The 24,749-nt window shown below is 39.9% G+C and overlaps 1 protein-coding gene across 6 annotated transcripts in view; it reads right to left on the bottom strand.

Moving 5' to 3' along the window:
• The window catches only part of SPATS2L (spermatogenesis associated serine rich 2 like), a 151,047-nt gene that overhangs the window by 97,347 nt on the left and 28,951 nt on the right, over window positions 1-24,749 (bottom strand). The window contains exon 1 of one of the 6 annotated variants that reach the window (XM_045559796.1): window positions 15,097-15,116. The exons of the other annotated variants lie outside the window; for them this stretch is intronic. The gene's annotated coding sequence lies outside the window, so the exon portion shown is untranslated. Of the gene's footprint in view, window positions 1-15,096; window positions 15,117-24,749 lie in introns of those variants that run through there. 6 annotated transcript variants of the gene reach the window in all.

Genomic DNA, 24,749 nt, shown 5'->3' on the forward strand with positions numbered 1-24,749 from the left:
AAGGCGGGGGGACCCCAACTTAATGCTAATTAGCCTATAAGCTAACAGGCTAAACAGTTTTTGCCCAAAGATAAAAGAAATTCTGCACTGGGCAAGAAAAGGTTTCATTAAATACAGACTAAATTTTATTTGCAGTGAGTTTACTCAGAATACTGATGGTTTATCCTGTCAGGAATATCTTTTCAGTAACATTAAGACTTTGCAGGAAGGTTAAGAAGTAATTTTTGAAAAATATTTAGTCTATTTTAGAGTCTTCAATTAGAGATGGTTGCCAGAAAATATTGAGCAAATTTTAGGAAAAATTAATTGTACCTATAGAAACTCTTAGTAAATTACTACTTCCGTGTAATAAACTACATCTTAATGAAATATCTTAATGTGTTTAATTTACTAGCAAAGAGTACCTGAAACATGGTAAGATTTTGATTCCTATGGTAATAAGCTTTAGGAATGTAGAAGGCAGCAAACTCCAAAATGCATAAGCACTGAATACAATCTTGAAGTGTCACATGGATCCCCCCATCATGGAGTTAAATGAGCAGCCATCATGTGTGAGCTATTATAATTATTTACAATTGACATTTCACACTTTTACTGCTGACACGTTAGTACTTTGCTTTTCCCTTTTATTTTCATATCAGATATTTTACACAGTTAATATATGGTATAATGCCTATTACCAACTCAAGTCCATGAATAATCAGTAGTATTTGTAAATTGTTTTTTCTTATTTGATACTGCTGTTCTCATATAATAGTTTATTTAATCATCTTCACTTGAAATTCTTAGTACAACAAAAGATTTCATTAACTCCCTCTAGGTAAAAACAGATGAAAATAAGTAGACATAAACAGAATTTTTTATTCTCTAAGCCTCAGAAGTCTCCTTTAGAATGTACCAATCAGTCTAAATGAAGAGGGTATCCTGTAGTGAACAAACTCTAGGGTCAAGGACAGAAATATCAACACAAAAACAGGTATGAATCTGTTGATCGTTAATATATGTAAGTGGATGGAGTAAAATAATTAATCCACACCCAAGAAATTGGCAATGCTCCCAATATATCACTTGCAAAAATCGTTACTGATTTTTGGTTCCTGGACAGCAAAAGAGTTGCACTACAATCCCAGTATGTTCATATTTGAAAAGAACTTCCTATCACCTTAATGCAATTTCTCTTTTTATAAATGAGGAAACTAAGGCCCTAAGTGCATAAGGAACTTGTTAAAACTAACAATTAGAAAGTGGCAGGCCAAGGACCTCAACATAGGGCTTCCATTGTTTACTCACGCATTCAAGGAAATTTGGTGGAGCATCTCCTATATACAAAGACTCCTGCCAAGTACAAGCTAGAATAGTGAATGAAATAGGGGCCCCGGCCTCAAGGAATTTTGATTCTGATGAGGATTACCAGCCAAGTGAACAGAAAACAATTCACCATAAGCTATTGCAGGGGAAGTACAAAGTTCTGTTAGAGCACTTTGAGTTGGGGGTGGGGAGGGGGCAAATAACAAAGATTAGGAGGGTCAAGGAAAGCTCCCAGGTGGCTGTTAGGTCTAAGCTGGGCCCTGAGGTAGCCAGGCAACGATGCTTGGTGAAGAGGGAAGACAGGGGGAAGAACATGATCTTCAGAAAGAAACACCCTAAGAATAAAGACATAAGGTTTCTGGTTAATCCATTATCCATACTAAAACTTTGTTAGCCTGAATATATCACTGTACAGTCCGATCATCTCTGAGTTCACAGAGAGAGTCCAGTGTTTGGACTTTGAAGATCAAAAACCAGGCTTTGCAACATGGCCTCAGCTGAGAGGTCCTGCAGTCACCCAGCCAGCGGCAGCCCTGACAGCGGTCGCGCTGCCATCCCAGCCAAACCAGTACTGCTGCCACCCTCCGTGGGCCTCAGGTTCTTTGGCTGTAAATGGGGGTAATGACATCTCTCGATCTACTTCACAGTGATGTTGTGAGGATACACCCCTTCCTCGGTAGGAAATGGAAGTAATAATGTCTATTTCATAGTGATGTTGTGAGGACTAAAAGATAACGCAAGTAAATCCACATGGCATTAGCACTATGTAGGTATAGGAATACAATATACACTATAGGTACAGGTATAGCACTATGTATGTGTACGAATACAATTCTGTTGGTTTCTTTTCCTGTGATAATGCAAAAGCTGTTCTCTGTGAATCTAACTGACTCAACAAAGATAAAGACCTGTGACATTCACGTCATTTATACCAGGCTCTACCTAACTGATTTAATTGACCTGAAGCAAGTTAGTGAATGTGAAGATTCTCCTTTTGAGAGGGACTTTCTTGATCATTAAAAAACCCAACCCAACCAAACCAAAACACAGAAAACAATACAGTGAGTCCATTCTTCCCAGCCCAGTCAGGCCTGAATGGAATGCCTCGCTCTGGAACTGCAGCCCGCCTGGGACTTCCCCTCCCTGACTTGGGTGGCTGGTTGCTGGCCCTTCTCTCCTCTCTGCTGGGAACTCCCTGCCCCACCTCTCTGCAGACGCCGCCAAGCCTTCAGACCTTTCTCCAGTCAGGACAGAAGAGGGGGAAGAGAAGAGAAGGAGAATTGCTTTGAGGAAGGGCCTATGAATAGGAGGCACTAGAAGAAACTCCCCACAACTTGGGAACACGTGAAATAAAAATATTTCCTGAGAGCTGAAATATGAAATCAATGCATGATGAATCTGAGAAGAGACTTCAAATTCCCCTTAAAGCGGCAAGGCCAGTATAAGTCTTGACTATTGCCGTTGACATAATCAAAGAAAGAAGCCCATCCGCAACCTAAACATGGGCTGCTCAGAGTTCAAGTCTTGCTCATCTGAACACTGGCAAGACCACAGTATACCACTGTGTTCCCCACACTAAGTACTTCTCACAAATTATCTTATTTAGTGCTTACAACAAACCGGTGATCATTCTATTCTCCTCACTGAACAGGAGAGGAAACCAAGTATTCGTTTCCTAGTGCTGCTGTAACAAATCAGCACAAATTTAGTGGCTTAAACAACACAAATGTATTATCTTGCAGTTCTGCAGATCAGAAGTCCAACATGGATCCTTTCTGAAAGCTCTCAAGAAGGATCTGTCCCCTTGCCTTTTCCAGATGCTAGAGGCCACCCACATACCCACATTGCTTTGTTCTTGTCCTCCTTCCTCCACCTCCAAAGTCAGCAACGTCCCATCCCTCTGACCATTCTTCCATAGCATCTCCCTCTGACTCTGACCTCAGCCACATATCTAATTTTTTCACTCCCCACAGACCAATTTTTCACCCCCTTAGGGGTGTCCCTTAGGGACAATATCACCCCTGTTGCGAAGGCATGATTTATTCAAACAGGAATAATAATACTGAAGTGAGCATTTATTGTTTATCTTCTACCCAAAGTTCCCCAATTTTCCTTCCTCTGCTGTGTGCCAGCCATGCAGTTTGGGTGAGACTGATCCAAGGCTTAAGCTTTGGCCACAGAAATTGCTGTAGGGAAGGTACATACTAAGCACTCAGCAAATGAGCATTTTCAGTATTATATTATTTCTACAACAGACACTAGAAATGTTAACATTTGTATATCAAACAAATGACTAGCTATGAAACATATTTTAAATGTAATTTTTAACATCCCCTGTATACTTAAATTAATCCAATACTTAGATAGAGCTACATATTTATTTTTTGTTCCTGGTTAAAATAATGGATGTCCTTGATCTAATTCTGCCATGGTTTTTATTACTTTTCTCAATAATGAAAGCCAGGAGCACAATCGGATTTTGCTCCTAGCAGTTTAAACAGATAAAAATCAGCGTGACAGTCAAAATCCAGGTTGGTCTTGTCGGGTTGAGAGGAAAACCAGGGTTACAGTTGAAAAAGATGAATGTGGACACTAACAGGGAAAAGCACTTGGCTAATCAAGTAAACAATCACGTAAACAAATGTCCCAGATGGAGTATGGATAAATAGCAAAATGTCTTTTTCCTAGAGCAGACATTCATAAACTAATGCAGATTTTACAATGGGTAGTAGTACAATTTTTTTAAAAACTTAAATCTTTTGCTCACTAGCATTTAAAAAGTTTAATTTTTATCATTACAGGCCTCATATATACATTACTACCTCTTTCAGAAAAGTGTAGTAACAACTTAAACTAATAGGACCATCTGGACTGAGGGACAATAGATGGCAAGGCTTCTGTGGCCTAAAATCACAGTGACCATGCAAAGTTGGGATCTAGGTTTTATACTGAACCTATTTAGTCTGAAAACTACCTAGAAAATGTACGTTAATTCAATTGTACCATAGCAAAAGATATTCTTGGGAATTAAGCTTCAACTTCTTTTCCAGTAGGAGAAAAAGGGTATCTTATCATCGAATCAGAAGTCTGAGATCTACAAAGTGACAACACCAAGCTTCAATTGCAAAGCAAGATTTTCTCCTTCTTTATATCTTTAGGTATTTTCTACTCTGCTTACTAGTTCCCTCACTGAACTCAGGGTCAAAATGCACTTCTCCAGCTGGCTCTACAAAGCCAGAGGCAGGGCAAACCGTTGCCCCCAGTATCCATTCTTTCCTTCTACCTGGGCACACGATCACCCAGCTAAAGACCATAGTTTCTAGCCTCCCTTGCAATCTGGCAGATTTGTGTAGCCCAGCTCTGGCCAAAGGAAGTGATATGCACAACTTCCGGGTTGTACTTCTAAGAGGAAGGGGTGCGCTTTCTACTTCATTTTGCCCAACTCTTGCCAGCTGAAGAATAACAAGAACTTGAAATGGAAGCCATAAAGTGAGGAGGCAAGGGCAACATGATAAAAAGACTGGTTCCCATCACTGGGAGGACATCGGGGCAACAATATAGGAGGACTGGTCCCCAATACTGTGGAGCTCCCCTATCAGCCTGTATGCTTACACAGTAACTTTAGAAAGTTACAAAAAACTTTTACATTCTTAAGCCACTGTTCTTTGCATTTTATCACAGCAGTCAAATTGGTAATATAACTACTATTTAATACAAAAATTTCCTGCACTGACCTCTCTGAAATTTCCAGCATTCACATCTTTGGATTAAGAAGATTTTGATGTCCTAACACTGAAGAAATCAGAATGGACAGGTAAAGAACTGACTTTGAATTAACATTATGGTTTTTCTTTTAAGGTGAATATTTCGGATGAACACAGAGAACCATATAGAAATCATCAAACAGTATTTTTATTTAGTTTCCACAACTAAAGTGGGATGTGGGAAATTTCAGAGGATGCAGAGAGGTGTATGCACAAAAATAGGTGTATAGTGACATAAGACTGGCTTATTCAGTCATAAGTCTAGTGGTCCACTTAATATCACTCTATCAGACAAAAGGATGGTGATGAACTGCCCCTTCCATGATGAAAAGGAAACCATTTTCCGTTGTGGCAAGAAAGCCTTGATAATTTGGAGAAAAATGTTCTCTGAGCCTGTGGTTAAGTCATTTTAATCACTGAGGGAGGTTTTGAAATCTCTTTCTCTGTAGATATTTAAAAATTGGATAGATTTTAATTTTCCAGGATGTCATGTTAGACTTCTGCCCTACAAGGGCAGGCAAGAAGGAGTGAAGATGGAGGAGATAAACTCAACACGGTCCCTCATCTAGGGACCAGGGCTTCCTGGCACTAGATGTGCTTGTAATGCTTCCTCCTCCCTTCCCCTTCCTCTCTTCTTCCCTCCTCTCCCATTCCCCTCCTCTTCCTCCTTCTCCTTTTCTTTCTCCTCCTCCTTCTCTCTCTCAAGACACTAAGTAAGTCTGTGCTTACAAGCAATGAGATGGAACAAGCTTTGTTTCTCTTTGCTTTGTTTCTCATGACCACATGCCTTGACCTATGTCTTCCATTCTATAGTATGCTACAGACTGCAAAATTTGATGGTAGGAAGAGTGAGTGTGTGTGTGTGTGTGTGTGTGTGTGTGTATGTGTGTGTGTGTGTGTGTATGTATGAAAGGGGAATAGGGGGAAGGAATTAGGAAAGGAATTTCACAATGTATCCAGTTGCGATTAACAGCTATGCCATTTTTATTAAACACACACATACACATATACACACAAAGAGCCCTGTTCTGTTCTGTCATAGCACTGGGAAATCAGATTGATGAAATCTGGGGAGGGGCCACATAATGGCATCAACCCCCAGGGCTCAGTACAGATACATCTTAAAATATACAATCTACTCATCCCTCAATGAGTGTTATGTGTTTTGCTAGTTCTTCTGGTAAAAGAGAAAAGAGTGCTCTTTTTTAGGGAGATACATTTGAAACAACAGAGAAGCTTATGAGCGGGTGATAAAAAGCCAAAACAACAGTGGCTTATTTATTAGGAGGAAATCTCATATTATGAGGACACTGCTGACCACCTGCCTTCCCCCTTCCCCAAGGAGGAGTGGCTCATCTCAAAGGAGCATTTGAAAGAATCAGCGGAACACACTCCACACTGTTAGGATCCTTCTGCCTGCCTGCAAAGAGGGTGCCCTTCTCACCTGTTCTTGGCCATGTAGTAAACTTTGGGTGCAGGCTATGGTTGGGGAGCAAAGAGGTAGAAAAGAATGTAATCTCCCACTTTACCTGTGACTGGGTCTGCTTAATGCAAGGCAAAGTATCAGCAAACCGTCCTGGCCCTGATCTAAACCCACGTATTCTAGTGAGCTTTTCTCAGCAATAAAGCTGACACTGCAGTCTTTTCTTGCCTGACTTTTCTGTCTCAACACTGCCTGGAACACTGCAGGAGATTAGCAAACAATTTTTCAAGGATAGAATGAATGGATTTAGGTGAGCCTATATGCCGACCTCCTAAAGCCTCAGTGAAAATATTCCGAATTTGAGGATTTATATATTTTTTGATCCTTCACTCCATTAGTTATAATTGTTGCACATGGACTGTATATACATATACATGTTACTTATTTGCAAATGTTAAACATGCACTTCTATATTAATATATTATATACTTTGTAAAAATACTCTAAAATGGAAATTTGAAAAGATATGAAAATATGTCAATATAAGTTCCAGTATCTTCCTGCACCTTAGTGGATTATTTTGAGCTCTTCACTTTGAATCCCACTGAGCTAGATGTTAAATACTTTTGAAGTTCAAAAGACAAGGATCTGGAGGTGCGTAGTACTTACAGACAGACTCAGCAGTACAGGAGGGGCCCTGGTTCACAGCCTTGCACTCTTCACCACGCACTGTAAGGTGACTTTCAGTGTAATGGCAGATGCTTGGTATGTATGTGTGGAATTGAACTGGAAGGAGAAGGTGAGGACTGAGCCAACAGTTGCTGAATGGGTAGAATTTGCAGAGCTAGAAGGGAAAAGGGAGGAGCGTGCCAAGTGAGACTTCTCTTGGAATACCTTATTCCAAGAACAAGCTTATCATAGAAGTGGGATAGAAGTTGGCTTTCATCACACTGACTTGAGCACCAGCATATTGTACACTAGCAGGAAATCAATTTGGTCACTGGAGAGAGAGAAAAAAGAAAGTGGCACATTCCCCTGGACCATGAAATCCAGGTTTAGAAATCTGGATTTGATTTGTTGTAGAACAAAATTTGAAACCATTGAACATTTTTAAGACATAAAAATCATCATGATATCAATGTTTTATGAAGGTTAGACTTGGGTTAGGATGCATATTGGATGGAAAAAATACTTGGATTTGGTTAGAGCAGCTCAGAAAGGTCTGGGATGAGACCATTCTGACTAGAGTGATAAAGGTGATAATAGAGAAGAAAGTATGAAACTAAAGTCAATTAGAAAGAATATGATCAAGTCCCAGTAACCTGTAAGATATGGAGATAGAAAGAGAAGAAACCAAATATGCCTAGAGATGATCCCACCATCTGGGAAATGAACAGCCCTCACTGATTTCTTAGTTTCCCTCTATCCTGATTTGCTATGCTAAGTAACCTCCCCATGAGTTGATGTTTCTTTACTCCTATTTAAAAGCTTGGGGCGTACCCTACAACCTCAAAGAAAAATTGTTAAACATGGAAGATGGACTAAGTCTTCAAGTGCTCAAGATATTACTAAGTTTGCCAGAAGACACAATTTAGAAATGGCACTTTGCCTTGGAAAAAAAAAGGAAACTTCACCTTTGTGTGTATACCGTGAACAATTGCTGGTTTTCTGCATGTGAGTGAACAATCTGGTCAACCACAAGATAAAGACCAATAATAAGTTCATGTACTTTTTCAGCTAGATTTTTCCTATATGTGAACTCCACGATATTATTAGGTATGGAGTTTAGTTCTGGGATAATTCAGCCAAATGAATGATAAACAAAATGGAATCGAGGAGTAGGTCATAACAATGCTGGAAGAGAAAATCCAAGCATTTTCATCAACTAGCTATAATTCTGTGATCAAGTTATATGCTGTGCCTGCATCTGTGCAGTTCACTTTTTGAAACCTGTGTGCTAGATCCCTCAATGACTTATTCTGAAAATGGTCTCCTAAGATGGTAAGAAATGACCAAAAATTATATAAAGCTCACTTTCCAAATAGAGTTCTGCAGAAAATACATCTGCCATCTGGCCTTCTGGCTAACTTCACTTCTTTCCTTTTAGGCAGATATTATTTTATCCAGACCACACAGTTTTTTTTGTCTAGTTGGTTCATGAAAATTTCAGAACATGACTCTGTAGCAGAAATGTATGGCAAGTGACAGAAGATTGGCTGCTTAACATCAGGGCAATTTCCTTGTCTCAGTAGTTAAGAAAGTCTCTTCTAGGCTGTGTGTGCTTAGGTGCCTTCAGCTCTGAAGCCAAACTGATTATCCTTGTCATCTCTCAAAGACAATGTCTCCAATACACTTTGAGACAGGTACTGCTCCTGTACCTATACAGATGCTCTAAAATTAACTACAAAGACTTCACAATTCAGTGCTGTTTCACGAGTAACACCATGATGGTCTGCTTGAATGTAAATTGATCTAAACCAAGTCACTCCACTTGTCACTTCCTGTGGAATGGGAATAAAGTTTCTCTATTTTCATTATATAAAATACAACCTGCGCTTTAAAATTTAGCCAAGGTGTATGAGAATATGGAAAAAGGAATTTTGGATGGGGTGGCTTTTCAAATCCTGTTTAAACTAAGAAAAGAGCCACTTAACAACAACAAAAATCACATCAGTTATATAGTTGCTTTTCCCCCCTCCAGGTTTTGCAAAAGGCAGAAATCGATAGTCTTTGTAACTACTGACCTGTCTCCAAAGACAGTGACAGGTTGGGCTGAAAGTAAGAGCCTCCAAACTTCTGCCAGTGTTTGAAGGAGGAGAGCCTTTTAATGACACGGGGTTTGGCTTTATTCCTCAGTGGCCTCACTGAGCCAGCAATGCTAAGGACTGCAGCACAGCCCAAAGCATAATTCTACAGCTATTGCCAATGAAAAGACCATCAGAAATGCAGTAACCTATTATAGAGAGGCAGATTAGAAGGATAAACACATGTCCAAAGCAACCGGCCCCCAAATAAAGGTGAAAAGACCAAAATTCAACATTGGCAAAGACTGTTGGATAACGATGCTTTAGTTCTCAAGAAAAGATTCAGGTATAACTTTACACCATTTTAATCATAAACAAAGTTCATCTAGATCCTAGAAAATAATAATTCCATTGCTATAGTTTGAATGTGTCCCCCAAAGTTCCTGTGTTGGAAACTTAATCTCCCCAGTGTGGCAGTGTTGGAAGCTGGGGCCTATGAGAGGTGATCAGATGATGAAGACTCTGCCCTCATAAATAGGCTGATGCTATTATTGCTGGAGTGGGTTAGTTATCTCGAGAGTGGCTGTGTTGTAAAAGTGAGGTCAGCCCTTCTTGCTCTCCTGCCCTTCTGCCTTCCACCAGGGGATCTGGCACAAAGGCTCTCACCAGATGCTGGCGCCATACTTCCCAGCCTCTAGAACTATGAGCCAAATAAACTTCTATTGTTCATAAATTACCCAGTCTCAGGTATTCTGTTACAGTGACACAAAATGGACTAAAACATCCGTGATCCGCAAACCTTTATTAGTTATTTACAAAGCCATCTTCAGATTTCCATTTTCTATTAACCTAATTGATAACCAGTTTATCATTCATTTGCACAATTCCATTTCCTTCTCTATGTCTTCTTCACAGTATGACATCATGGAGTTAGAGAATGGAAACTGTTTCTATATTTTGGGAGGAAAAAAAGCAATGTTTGTGATAACCCATTTTTTCCCTCCTTCTAAGCTAAACACTTATAATTCTTAACACATGCTTTTTTCTTGGAACCATTTTTTACTTCTGGCTTTATGCAAAATGTGAGAATTTTCTATCTCAGAAAATGGCACTAGTTCATCTCTTATGATGTTCCCATTGTATGTTCATTGCCAGTGAGACATTCTGTTTGGAGCCATCATTATTATTACTATAAATAGACCTGTATAATGTGCTTTTATGCATATTAATCACTTTCAGTTTCAGAACTGTGTTATTTAGGCCTCGATCAGAAAGGTTATCACGTGAATAATGAGCCTAGCTTTCTATTATGTAATTCCAATACATTTTGTAGATACAAATAGTACCCACTTAGAAGAATGCACTGACTTTTAATTTAAAGAAGTAATTCAAAATCACAGATGTAAATATACTATTAGTGCTGGGCTTAGGGCCTGTGAACAAGAATATAATTCATGAAATTTATTAATTATTTAATCAATCATTGAGATACTTCTCAGTTAAGCTGTAAAATCTTAACATTCAGGTTTTAAGTGTGTTTTACAGGCACACGCAGTAATCTCAGTCTCTAAAGAACTGGAAATAAAGAAGCAATGTCTTTATATCCTTATGAAATAAGACTCAGTCATCTAATTTTCACCTTCTAGGAATAAGGATCTCATAAAATAGCAGAATATTGAAGTCAGAGACAGTTTGAAATTCCCCGAGTTATACTGTCTGCTAATCATCTGCAAATGTGTTTGCTTCACTATTTAAAACGGTAGACATGTATGTGTACACACCTACACATGCCTGCATAACATACCCACACACACATGGAATATGGAACAAAAGGAAAGCTCAATTCAGAATTCAAATTTGTAACTTCTAGTCCTGCTTTCAGCAGCTCAAATGTTTCAAGTTTTCTAAGTCCTAGCTTCACCATTTGTAAAGCAGCTGTGAAAACCAAACGTGTGTGGAAACCTTCTGTAAACAGTGAAAGATAAATCACTAAACACATACGAGGTCTGTATATTTGTGAGTGTGGTCACCATAGCATGACCCAATTCATGTGAATGTACCAGTGAATGGAGGCTATTTTCCTGGCCTCTCTCACAGACATCCAGATTTTTAAAAAGGATATTTTTAAGTTGAAATGAATCAAAGTAAGTTAAGAATCACACCCCATTTGAGTAAATATTGGGGAGCCCACCGGGTCCTGCCCAGGATCTATGTTGGTTCCCCAGTTGTGTCTATTTTGCACAGCTGCTTCTTCCACTTTAGAAACCATAGGTTTTCCAGAAGGGCCCGGTTTTTCCACAGGCGTCTCCACAGCAGTGCTGAAGTGGCTCTGGCACCGAGGGAGATGGGGTGGGGGGAGGGCAGAGCCAAGAGGGCAAATGAAGGGGTGCTGAAAGGAGAGATGGAGGAAGGGCGGCCTTTTATGTCCACTGGAAACTCGTTTGTCAAGTTCTTGTAAGTCAGGGATTGTACCTATAGCCAACCACACTTTACTACAATTTAAAAAAAAGTCATTCACAGTTGACATTTCCTAAATGTCATGTTTAGCTATGAAACACAACCCTGGCAAGATGTCAAAGGTACTGCCTTTTTTGCTAAAATCTGGTTTGTTCAGTCACAGCAAATAACTAACAAACTCATGGCTATTTTCTCATAAATTGAAAAGTATTTTCTCATGTAGCCCAGAAAGCACTTTAAAATACATCTGCAGCCAGTATTTTCTACAAACTATCCTCCAAAATGGAAAGAAAGGACAATAACAAGAATCCGTGGCAATAACAAGCCTCCTGCACTGGTGAGGGCTTCAGAGACATGAGAACACAGCTGGTAAGTGGGAAGGCTGAACTTGACTCTTTACTAGGGCTGGATATGCTGCCCAGGACCTCGGGCTCCGCCTCCAGGATCACACAGGAAAGCTAGTCATCTCATGGTACACGGTAAGGAACATCAACATCCTTTTCTGCTAAGAACAGAGAGCCTTTACTAAAATTCATGGTCTTCGCCAATGCATCATTTCCTCTTTGGGATAAATGACAGGGTCTGGGCTAATGACTCATATTGTTAATATTATGGACACAGGCAAATAATCATTCATGGTTAGCTAAGCTTAGGTTTGCTCCAGCATGCTTTCCTGAAGTGACTCCTGTCAAAAACAAACTCACTCTGGAAATGTTTAACTTCACTAAGCCTGTACAGTCATCAAGAGTATGTATTTCCAGTGGACACTGCCATGCAAAATACGGACCGGACATCTTAACTGAAGGCTCACTATGGTATTTGTGGAATGTTCTCTTCTCACTTAGAGAGGACCAAAGTTCTGCCAAGAAAATGTAAAAGCTGCAGTTTCCTACAATAGTGGTGCATATTTCTGTTTTAGACCATAGCACAGTACTTGTAAAAGTCACTGCTTCAATGAGAACTGATTATATGTTTACTTCTCAGGGACAACGGGTATGAGTGGCAAACACCTTCAGAATTTTTTTTTTTAGGAATAAGCTAAACTAAGTTAGACTTGTTTGTGAAAGAGGGGATGTGGCAAGACAAAGGGTGGTTAGATTTCAAGTTTGAAAATTTGGGGTATCACAGCTGTTGCGGGTAGGGGATGGTGAAGGGTTAGAAGAAGGTGAAAATATCCAGGGACCACATTTGTTTGCTCTCCTTGTTTTCGGCTTTAGGGGTAGTGACTTCTTTTGAAAAAATGAGAGGTTTATTTTCATAACAGGCAGTGAGGAATAGCTAGGCAGATGTGTGTGGGTTGGTTCTGGCCCTTGATTAGCAGACAGGAATGATACTGCCTTTAAATTTCACCAAATATATCCGTCAAAACACATACAAGGGACCTCCACTTGGGTTGCACAATCAAGATCCCAATTTTCAACGCAGTGATCATGCTGTTTTAGGAAAGTTTAAATGGGGCCAAATTTCCATTTCCAGAACTGTTCTCAGATGTGATTAACAGATTACATGGACTTTTTCATTCCCTCTCCTTTGCTCCTCTAGGTTGAAAAGTCTGAAATCAAGGTATTTTGAAAATTTTTCTGTTCTTTGATCAAGGAGGTACTTGATAGAGGCCAGATGTAATCCTGCCACCAAAGAATATCCTTCCTCAGAACAGCAAGCAAGCTCCCAAGCCTTTTAAAGAATGCACGCATCATGTGTAACATGGAGATGCTCTTGTCAGAGCAGCTTAGACTTTTGGCAGCCAAAATTGGAATGTGGCTTTGAGAGCACACTAACAAGTTCACTGTGTGGCTGTGTTTGTGTGTCGATGCGGGTGTTCCCCTCCCCCGCTTTCTCATCTTCTCCCTCATACAGGAAGAATCCTCTTCGGCTCCATTGTGCTGTTAATCCTCCCGGAATGTAGCTCTTATCACCACCTAGAGGAATTCATTACCCTTTCACCTTCTCTGTTCCCCTGGCCATGAGACTAATGAACAAGGGAGCAATTGTCTGGGGAGATGAACTCGGAATCCAGGTGTGCTCGCGCTGAGTACCTGTGTACCTGATTTTTCCTGTAATCAAAAGGGAAGGGGAGAAATTAATCATGCTTCCCTCTCCAAGGGAGAGGGAGGAAAAGAGCCTTCAGGAACAGAGGCTGAGGCCCCCTGCCATTAAATCCAGCTATTTTAAAGCCAAGGGTTTAAAAAAAAAAAAAAGGCAGCAGTCTCAAGAGCATTCCGAGCTGCGTCTGCACAAGGCCAGAGAAGCTGATCAATACAGTGGGAAAAACTAGTTAAGCCAGTTATTTGGGATAATGTTTAAAAGAGAGAGAAAAATACTGCTTGTTTGCCTTTTTTCTTTTTTTTTTTTTTTAACTTCTGCTGGCTATATGGTGGTCTCAAAACGCAAATGTTTTTGTATTTTATAGAGAGCTTGCAAAAACTCATTTTTTGTCTTTAAGTGTATACCTTTTTCTATCGTCCTTAAATTGTCAGTTTTGCTCACACAAGAAAACAAACTCGGAATACAAATGCAGCACGCACCTCCCTTTGGTTGTAAACCACGAGGCATTTGTCCCACCGGGCATCTACGAAACCCAAGAGGTGGGACACAAAAACCCATTAGTCTCTGGTTCTTTCTTTAAACAAGTAAACATGAAACTGAGATGTACACTGAAATGGGAAACTACCCAAGTCAGATAGGTAGCCAAACAGACTGGAGAAGAGATGTAACAACATTCTTAGGATCCATTAAAAGGCAATAAAAAGCAAACATTAATTGAACAATTAATGGACAGAACTGGGATGGGACAGGATGGAACTGAAATGGCACATGGGGCTTCCACCCTCTTAAAGAACTATCTCAAGGGGCAGGATATGTAAACCAAAAACCTCAGATACTTCTAGAATCCAACATGGCAACCTTAAACCAAAGTCTACATTATTGTTAGCTATGCTTTTACAAGGCTGATCTATAGTTGTATCAAAATAAAAACTCCATCTATAATCCCTCACTATTGGGGGGAGGAGTGAATACAGAAATTTTAATGCCCCATCTTTCAGTTTAAGGCTACGTAAATCAGTCATCAATTCTGAATACTATATTAGACAAATCCCTTTGATAACAATTATGCATGTCAGAACACCAGGAATAATGTAGTATTAACTAAAATACATCAGGTGTTAGAGAAAAGTTACTGACAAGGTAATATATATATATATTTTTTTATGGAAAAGTTTAGTCCCTGGCAAAATAAAATATGTGGCATTTATTTAATTTTAATTTCTCAGGATTTTGAGAAATGTCTCAATTTCTAAGTTTTTACTGCAAACATGTTGCTGTAGTCACAAAATCTTCTACCATACATTAAGTTTATTCACTTAGCAAACATTTATTTCTCTGCATTCCCGGTACTTACACACTTGGAGGAAAGCTTTCTACTGCTGGTTACTGCATCTAAAAACACAAACACAGAGATGCTTGGCACTCCCTCCCAGCAAGCGCTCAGCTACAGAAGGAACATACAAATCCGTCTCTCCCTCAGAGTTCTCACTGATTTCCACCATTGATTTCATAGTGGTACATGTCATTTTCAAAACACTTTCATAAACATGATGGTGAACCATGCTGTGAGGTTAATTCCTGGTGATAACACAAAACCTGAGGAGATTTGTTTTTCAGAAGGTTCTTGGCAGTGACTGAACATATGGTGTGATCTTTGCGGAGGGTAACTCCTCACACACGAGACTGGAGATTTCCTTTACCCATTCTCTGCATTGCTGAAGGCCAAGGTCCTCAACACTCCAAAAACAAAGAAAAAATGGACTTCACTCAGCCTTGGTTGGTCACTACTCATTTGGTCTTAGGTCCACATTAGAAATTTGTATTTAGAGAGATGAAATATTGAACAATATACCCCAAAAATGGCTATTACCAATTAGGGGTAGGGTTAACTCTGTGCTGGACTCTGTTTTCTTCCAAAACCCAGTAGGATGGTGAGAAAGAAATTTTAAAAAAGTTATTAGTCCAAAGGACGACAGATGGGGGAGGAGACACAAGTAGCTGAGGTCCAACATAGCCGCTCTGAACGACAGCAGGCAGGGGAGCGGCAGCTCCATTCAGGAGAGCCACACACACAGGAACACAAAGGAGAAGCAGCCGTTTCACCCCCAGAGAACCCCAGGAAGGTTCAGGGGGTCACAGATCCACCCCACTCACGGCACCCAGGCAGCCATCCCTCCTCAGCCATGTGTGACATGGGTAGTTTATTCTCTAAGAAAACTGAACCCAAGAGGCTGGAGGCTCCAGGCATGACAGAGTAGAGGCTGAGGTGCCAGGCTGGAAACAAGAGGCTGAGGAGGAAGTCTGGGCGCTCACGGTGAGGCCTCCAGCCCTTCCACCATTCGACAGCCTGGGGCAGTGGCTACTCTTAGATGCCAAGGCAGGAGATGTGGATTTCGTTCCTGAGAAACTGAGCGGCTACAGTAGAAAGACTTTTAGATTTTGTCATTTTGGGGGGTGGGAGGTGGCTTCCAACAAATTGAATTTGCTGAAAGGTATGAATCCCTTCCTTCAGCAGTTGGACAAGACTGGAACTTAACAGGAGACCAGAAGTTTCGAGGATACGCAGTCCAGTCCAATGGCTAGAGTTGTTATTTCACCTGACCTGGGCATCAGGAACCTTAGGTTTAGTTCCTGCTTGTGTCTTTGACTCTTGATGTGACCTTTGAGTCATTTTTCCCCTCTAGGGCCTCAGTTTCCTCATTTGTAAGCTGAAGGATCACGGCCCTCGTGTCCTGCTATTCTGAGATGTTGAGACACTCTTCCCAGAAGGTCCCAATGATAGAAGAATGTCAGCGGTCTCTGACATGGTGCCATCAGAGACCTGGTAGCAGGCCTGAGGCTTTACTAACTTCTGGGGTCCTTCTGCTCCCTCAGCAAGTGGCTGCCATTCTTGGAAGTGATGCAATGACACCATCCTTCCAAAGAAGGCTATTTTAAACGAACTTACACCCAAAATACAGGACAGATCCCAAACTAGCCAAAAGCACCTACAATGTGCCAATACTAACTCTCCATTTTTTCACATAACAAAGCAATAACACCATCAGGAAGGAGTGGAGCCAACCCAAACTGAACTTCTTCACACTCACACATGGTTTTTTTTGCTTAATGCAACTCAGGGATAAAGAAAAGAGTGAAAAACTGAATATCCTTCTTTTCAAGGGTATAGGTGGCGGCGCCAGTGTCAGACATAGGTCCCTCTCACGGCAGAGCCCATACTGTCCACCCTTCCACTTTGCTGCCTCACCTCCACCTAGTCCCTGTCAGCCTCAGCCCAGAGAGCCAGTCCCTGGCCACTGCAGGGAGACTTTCTGCAGTCTGCCCTCCAATGACATTTCCTATGGCTTCAAAGGATTGCCACGATCAGCCCTTCTGCTGAAAGCTAGGAGGCATTCTGAAAAATCAATACTGGCTTCTGTAAGGAGCAGTCTTGCCCAAAGCTAATTGAAGGACATCTGAACATTTTCAGAACTGTGGCCATAATCATCTATCTTGTTGCTTACCATGTCCCAACATGCATCTGCAGCAAATCACTTCAAAATCACTTTTACATGTTCACTCAGAGCAACAATATTTTTTGTTGCTGCCCTGTAACTCCTCCATCTAAACTCAGAACACTAGTATTATGGTTACATAATAGCCTGCTGACATTACTATTTTAAAGCACCACTTTCTCAGGGTTTATTACAAGTCATTTTAAATTTCATTTAGCTCTAACTTGTTATACAACTTTATGTTCAGAAACAACATCCTCTGCTACATTAGCAAGCTATATGGAAAGTACAGTTGCTATGGGTTGAAAAAAATTCTTTTTGGCAAACTTGATTCTACCATTTTAGAGGGCCATATCCATATACAAGGTAGTAATGGAAAGGGAAGTTATGTGGCTTATTGTAAGAGATTACTTTCGAAAACTAAAATATATGTATTTTGACAGCTAATCTGGATTAATGGTATGGCCTTGAGCCTTCAATTTCACTTACTATAAATGAATACACTGACCAAATCATTGTTCATGCAACTTCGAAAACCCAATGATCAGCTTACTGGATTACTAGACCACAATAACTCATAGACGAGACTGGAAAACTTGGTGGGATAGATCACCTAGTATCCATCCACTCCCACTTCTCCAGCCACAGAAGCCCTACTTTGTTTTGGGGGATCCAGTGAGGCTGTCTCCAATCGGGACCCTAGGGTGGTTATATGACCTAGGATAGACCCCTCAGTATGTCATTCCATGTGTCTCAGATATGGGTCCAGTACAACCCAAAATGGACAATCAGGCCAATGACAAGCCAATCTGGGGCTTTGTTTAAGCTGTCAGGCAGTGGGACTTTCTTTTTCTTGCTGGGCTTGAATGAAGAGGATAATAAGACTACAGTTACCTCAGCCATCTGTCACCATGTGGAGTTCAGAAAGGAGCTAAGAGGAAGCAGAGTCAAGAAATGCACAGCCCTGTCAACCCCCACTGAAGAGGTTTCCTGAAAGTCCCACCTGACGATTTCTGTGTTGGCCACCCCTAACTGCAAAGGAGGCTAAGAAATGCAATCTTTCGGCTAGGCACATCACCCTCTTGAATAAAATCAGGGTGTGTTACTAAGAAAGAAGGGAAAAATGGGTATAGGGTGGGAAACCAGTGGTCTTTTTTGTGGCCTGTTTGTGTTGGTTTTTCTGTGCTTAGTAGAGAAAATAGATATCGGACATATGTAAAGGAGCAGTGACATATTTCAGAGTCTATAAATTAGAGATGAAGTTAAAACCCACAAGTATTTGATTCATGAAATCTTTCATTAGTCAATAACCTAACTTCTATGTTGCAGTAGCTTCATTTGAAATTATTATTCAATTTAAAAATAATATATCTACAATTAAAAATGCAGGATCTGTAAGTATGTACAGCAGCTCAATTTTGCCTATTCAATTTAGATACTGAAAAAATGTTGTTAAAACTGTTAAAAATCCTAATTACTCCCTAAATTACAGTGATAAATCAAAGTACATATTTATGAGCCTGCTGTCTCCAGGCAGGAATCTTTCTGTTTCAAATTATTCCTCAGACTTCTACAGGTTAGGTTAGAAATGATAACAAATGTAGAAATCTTTGAATTGACATTTAGTTCTCAGGGGATCGCTTTAAAAACCACAGAATAATGGAAGCAGCTGCTTGTAAGAATTTTTTTCACTAGTCACAAAAACACAGCATACATTAGAGAGGATATAGAGAATGCCAAAATGAGGTTCTCTCCGAAATTACTGAGTGTGGCATGAGAAAAGGACAATAAACAAGAAAACAATGGTTTATTGGACCAAGAGAGAGAAGTGGCAGGGGAGTCAGAGAAATGGATTGTTAACGGATGCTGTACCCCCGGCCTTGAGTTATGGAGGCCACAATAAATGATCTGTGTGGATCATCGTCATACAAGTTCAGAACTGGGAGGAAGCTTGAAAACTACCAAATTCAACCCCTGCACTTTACTGAGAAAAACTTGGACCTAAAAAGACTGGGTCATCTTTCTAATGTTCCCCAATAAGTTTGTGGCAGAGCCATGATCAAAATATGGGTTTCCCAACTCATGGAGCAATCATCTTTCCACTAGCGTCCATTCAGAATTTACAGAATTAGGAAGTCAGTCTGCCAGGTGTGTACTCTAATTTACCTCCACAGTCATTGTGAAGTCATTTTGAAATTCTGTTTTTCATAGAGAGGTCGGACAAATTGGTTGTAATACCATAACATCTGCCAAGGGCGATTAATGAGGAAAAATATATGATATCTTGCCTCACTGAGCTGAACCAGGTCCAGGGGATGTGGACAGAGGGCTCCTTGATACAAAAGGAAGAGGCTGAGAGGTTGTCGGGCTTTAACAGCTGGTGGGAACTTTATCTTCTGATGGCAGTGACTTCTTTGTTACAATTTGCTTCAACTGCCTCCCACCCACAGCTAAAGTTCCCCTGAAACAGTAAGCAGCTCTCAGCTCTGTAACCCTCACCATAAGCTCTCCAATAAAAGCTAAGCACTAGTGTAATCAACAAGTGATAGAAAAAGCAAGTCTTTTGAAGGTCTCTCTTTAAAGAAGCAGAAGATCAAGGATACTATTTCAGAGTGGGTGAGTTTGAATGTACTACAAATAATACGAGTCCTTATTAATATATTTTCATCACTTGGCAGCTTATAAATATGAGAAATGCAGGGAATCCCCCACTCAGCAGTTTCTCTGGGTAAACCTAGAAAGGGTAGACCTGGGATTTGGGCGTAGGAAGAAACTCCAGAGCTGGCTTAATAAGTTGGTTTCCTTCATTTTGCAGGGCAGAGTAGGAAGTTTAGGAAGAAAGCTAATAATCTCTGCTAAATCTAGTGTACTAAAAAGCAGTTACTGTTCTTAAAATCATGGCACACATGTTCAGCTGAAATATGTTTACAAAGAAATTCAGCTGAAAAGCATCATATGAAGTCTCTCCATTATCCAGGGTCAGTCACTTTCATATGGCTTGATTCACATATTTTTCTTTTTTCAGTAAAAAATAACCTCTGTTGTTTCTTTCTTATTATGAAAGCAGTATATGTTAAGAGTAGAAAAATTAAAAGACATAGATAAAATAGAACATTTTAAATGCCCATAAATTACTACCCAGAGATCTACTTTAAAAACTCTTAAATATATTTGTGGGTCATTTTCTAAGAATATATATACATATATTGACAAAAATGTAATCACACTGTGCCTATTTGTTTGTTGCAACATTTTATCAATTAACAATATGTCATAAACTTTTTCATTATCAATATTTATCTACAACATCATCTATAGTGGTTGAGCAGTATTTTATTGTGTGATTATAACAGAATATTTATAACATATTTAACTAATCTAATATTGTTGGATATTTAAGTAATTTCCTATTTACTTTATTATAAACAATGCTTCAGTGAATATCTTTGTGGCTAAAACCTTTGCACATATCCTTAATGATTTCCTTAGTATAAATTCCTAGAAATAAAATTCGTGGCAAAACAGTGAATATATTTTAAGGGATTAAAAACAAAAACAAATTGCCAAACTGTCCTATAGAAAGGGAGTCCTATACTTTAGTTTACTTGAATTACCCATCAAATGCTCTGAGCAGTTTAGCACTGCATGAAGAGAAACTGTACAGGCACAGGTGAATTGGTCAAGTGTGATAGCTGTGCTGATCTCTCTAATTCTAATGAATGTTAACTCCAGACACCTCGATCAAGTAGATGATTTTATACTAGATACTCTCTATTTATACATTCCATTTTGGCTCTTTCTCTGGGACTTGATTTCTTTTCTCCCTCCCCTGTGTTAAGTACTCTTCTTATACACTTACCAATATTCTTAAAGACATTCTAAATGCTTGGTCCCTAACAACACTATTGTAGTGCTCAGACTACGTGAATCAGCTGGGAAATCTTCACCCAAGTTATGCTCCCAATTAGATGCAAGAATCAGGTTGCAGTGTGACATTTTAATGAAGTGATAGAAATTACATTCGAAGTTTAGGCAAAATCAACAAGTACCTGTAAGACTAAAAACAGAAAGTGGAATATATTGTCAGACTACACATTTTCTTTGAAATTTTTTATTTATTCACATATATTCCACCTGATTCCAAAAAGGACTTACAGCAGCTTTTCCTTTTAAACATGTTTTCTAAATTGGATATTTTCACATCATTGAGACTGCCAACTTCTTTCCTAACATAAGGATAGTCTTCCATCATAACTGCTTGCTATTTTTGGAGACTGAATGGCAAGGACATTGTTCTTATCCAGAAAAGAGGAAAAACATAACTCATTATGATCACAAACCCTGCTTAGAAGACCTCCCAAACGGAGTGACCCTGAGTATATGATACCAGTCCCATAAAACACCAGGAAGTACTCAATTTCTAGGGTGCATAAAAGCTCTACAGAATCACAAAAAGGCAAGCCTTTGGGCTATCTACTTCCCCCACCTACCCACTTCCCCCCACGGGACTGTAAGAGCTGGTGAGAGCATAATGAGAAGTGAAGGTGTCAGACCCTAAAACACAGAGGAGCCCCAGAGCAGGGAAGGCAGGCCCAGCTTCAGAGGAGGATGAAAGCTTTGCTCTCCGGTAAACTACCCATGAGGAAACAACCAGTCTCCTGTTTGGCTTGTCCTTCTTAGTGTCCTCTTCCTCTTTCTTCCCAGGTCCTCCTACTCTGCCTACACCACCCAACAGACCTCTCTGCAGCTCTGGCTCTGGTCTCCCGTCCCACGTTTTGAAGCATGGTTATTTTGGTCTGCGGTCTTTCTAAATCCTCATCTTTAGACTTGTTTTCCACCTCTCTTCCATTGGCCTAAACCTTGCCCAATATCTCTTCTGTTTCAGGGCCCCGTGCAGGCGACAGATATGGTCCCAGAACCAGTATTGCACATTAAAGGCCAGTTAATGACAAATCCATGGTATGTGCTGAATAGACACTGGGAAGAAAATTTATTTTGCATGATTTAGAAAAAAGGGACAGGGTGTCAAGTACGACATTAATGGGAGATTGGAGTAAAAGGGAAACAATGATATTGAACTTACTTGGCATATTAAAAATATTATAGTGAGTTTGGCCTATGTTCTAACTGCTTCCAAATGCCACCTTTCATTGTGAAACCTAAAGTTTTCTGTGATTTCAAGACAACCTCAAGAAAAACAAATTTTCATCTGAAGCAGCAGTACCTCCAGGCAGCAAGGGCCAAACTCAACAAGACTCACCTGACTAATAAAAAAATACCATGTAAACATTTCGCCCAGACTTAAACCTTATGTTTTAGCACTTCACAATTTACTGAGCCCTTTCAAGTAATTATTTTACTTGATCCTCACAATTTAATAAGTTAGGTGTCACTAGTCCCATTTCAGAGATGAGGAGCTTAAGCTCCCAGAGGTTACATGATGCACCTGAGTCATTTAGGCAATTAGTTCAGTGGTTAAGAATGTGGGCACGGAAGTCAGACTGTCCAGGTTCAAATCCAGGTCCTGCCCACAGTTAATTGTGTGACCGCAGGCATGTTCTTAACCTCTCTCTGCCTCTGTGTTTACTTCTGTAAAACACGAACAAATGATGATATTACTCAGCTCATAGGGCTGTTGTGAGGATTGGTTGGGTTAATGCATTAAAGCAGTTATAGAATTAAGAAGTCAGTCTGCCAATGACAAGTAAGTGCACATGGTAAGCACTTAAGAAATGCTGGCAAGACTGAACTCCCAGAGCTAAGTATTTTAAGGCCACATGAGCTATCCTTATCTTCAACAATTACATTGCTTCTGTGATTCATAATTTTATCAGTAGAGAAATTAACTATTTCTCACAAAAGAAAACTATATGATAAAAGGAAACCTTGAATTGGATATAATGACTCAAAAAGGAAGAGCAAGGGCAAAAGTTCAAGTGTGCCTTCTTAAAAGAACCCCATTTATTTTTGTTTCCAGAAAAATACTGTACACGATTTAAGTATTTTCAATCATTTCAGAGCACAATGAAAGGTCAAGCTAAATGGAAGTAATATTTGTGTAACCCATGGTGACCGTCAGGGAGTCTGTTTCCCATGGCCGGGTCCTTGATCGGGACAATGCAGCACTTCTCCCGAGGAGCACTCTGCGGAGAGAGGGCTGTGCCTCCCCAGCCCTCCCGCCTCCCCCTGCACCACTCCACGTGAGCTTTCTGAAAGGAGTGCAGAACAAAGATGCAGCTGGCGACTTGGGAGCGCTTTACCCAGGGAAGAGGGCAGTGGAAAATCAGCAGCGGAATATTACCAGGACACATTTCCTTGTTTCTGGTCTCTTGTAGCAGTGAAGGCAAAAAAAGAGGCTGAAGTGTGGAGAATGTGGTGTTAGGGAAACAAGGAGAAACAAAGAGACCCACCAGGACACAAGCTTTGCAGAAAAAACTGCAGGTGGCCAGAAGAACTACAAAACAAGTATCAGCCTCAAGAAGAGACCAAAGCTAGCAAGCATGAAGAGTGTCATGGAGAGGAATTCTCAGAGGACCAAATCAGAGACCACACAAGACCAGGAACTAGTGATTTTTCAGTCCTTTTCTAATGCACATGAAGGACTGGGGAGATGGCCACAGTGGGGCTCTTAGTCACCTTCTATGGATTGCAGATGTGACATGGGTCGAGGTTCCTTCCTAGAAATGACACCTTCTAAAGCATCATGTGAAACATCACATGAAGGCACAACTGTAGGCTGGAGGGTTCAGGAGTCAAGTGCAGTGTGCAAGAACCCAACTAAGGAACTCAGGGTACCCCTGACACAAGGGTTACATGTGAAAAAGGAAATCTCTCTCTAAACAAGAACATATTCAGCATTAAAACAAAAAGTTATGGACTGCCATTCAGCCCAGAAGTTCTGCATGCCACAAATGTAAAAGTAACAATAACATGATTACTTTTCATTTGTATAGCACTTTAAAGTTTACAAAGAATTTTATTAAAGTGATCTTCTGGTTTACATGGATGTTTTGCATTGCCCAACAAGACAGGTTCTCCATATTATTTCTAAAAGTCCATAAGAATAGATTTTATGTTACTACAAACATGTTTTTCAAATCTATATATACTACTCATAAAATTTTGTCTATGAATATTATACATAAAAAGCAAATGGTGGGTTTTAGGTACTGAATTTATTCTAAAATACCTATTTCTTTTCCAGAATGACTAATTAAATACAATTTATGTTAACGAAACCTGGTGTAAACATTTTGATACTCTGCATAGACCATTAAACATATCTCATTAAGAAGTTTCTATATTTCCAAACCCTCAGACATTCTAAGGGGTACTATAGATGAATAATTATTTTCAAAAGGAATGTATTAAAGAACATCCCTTAAGGGTCTTTAAAAACAGTTCTTAAAAGCATAAACAGGAAGCATGCTATAAGGTTATGAAGAATGGTGGGATAAAAATGAGTGTGGCCTATTTTCCATAAAAAAGCATGAAAAAAAGAAAAAAGCTAAAA

Source organism: Lemur catta, chromosome 8 (genome assembly GCF_020740605.2).
Source record: "Lemur catta isolate mLemCat1 chromosome 8, mLemCat1.pri, whole genome shotgun sequence".
NCBI classification, from domain to species: domain Eukaryota; kingdom Metazoa; phylum Chordata; class Mammalia; order Primates; family Lemuridae; genus Lemur; species Lemur catta.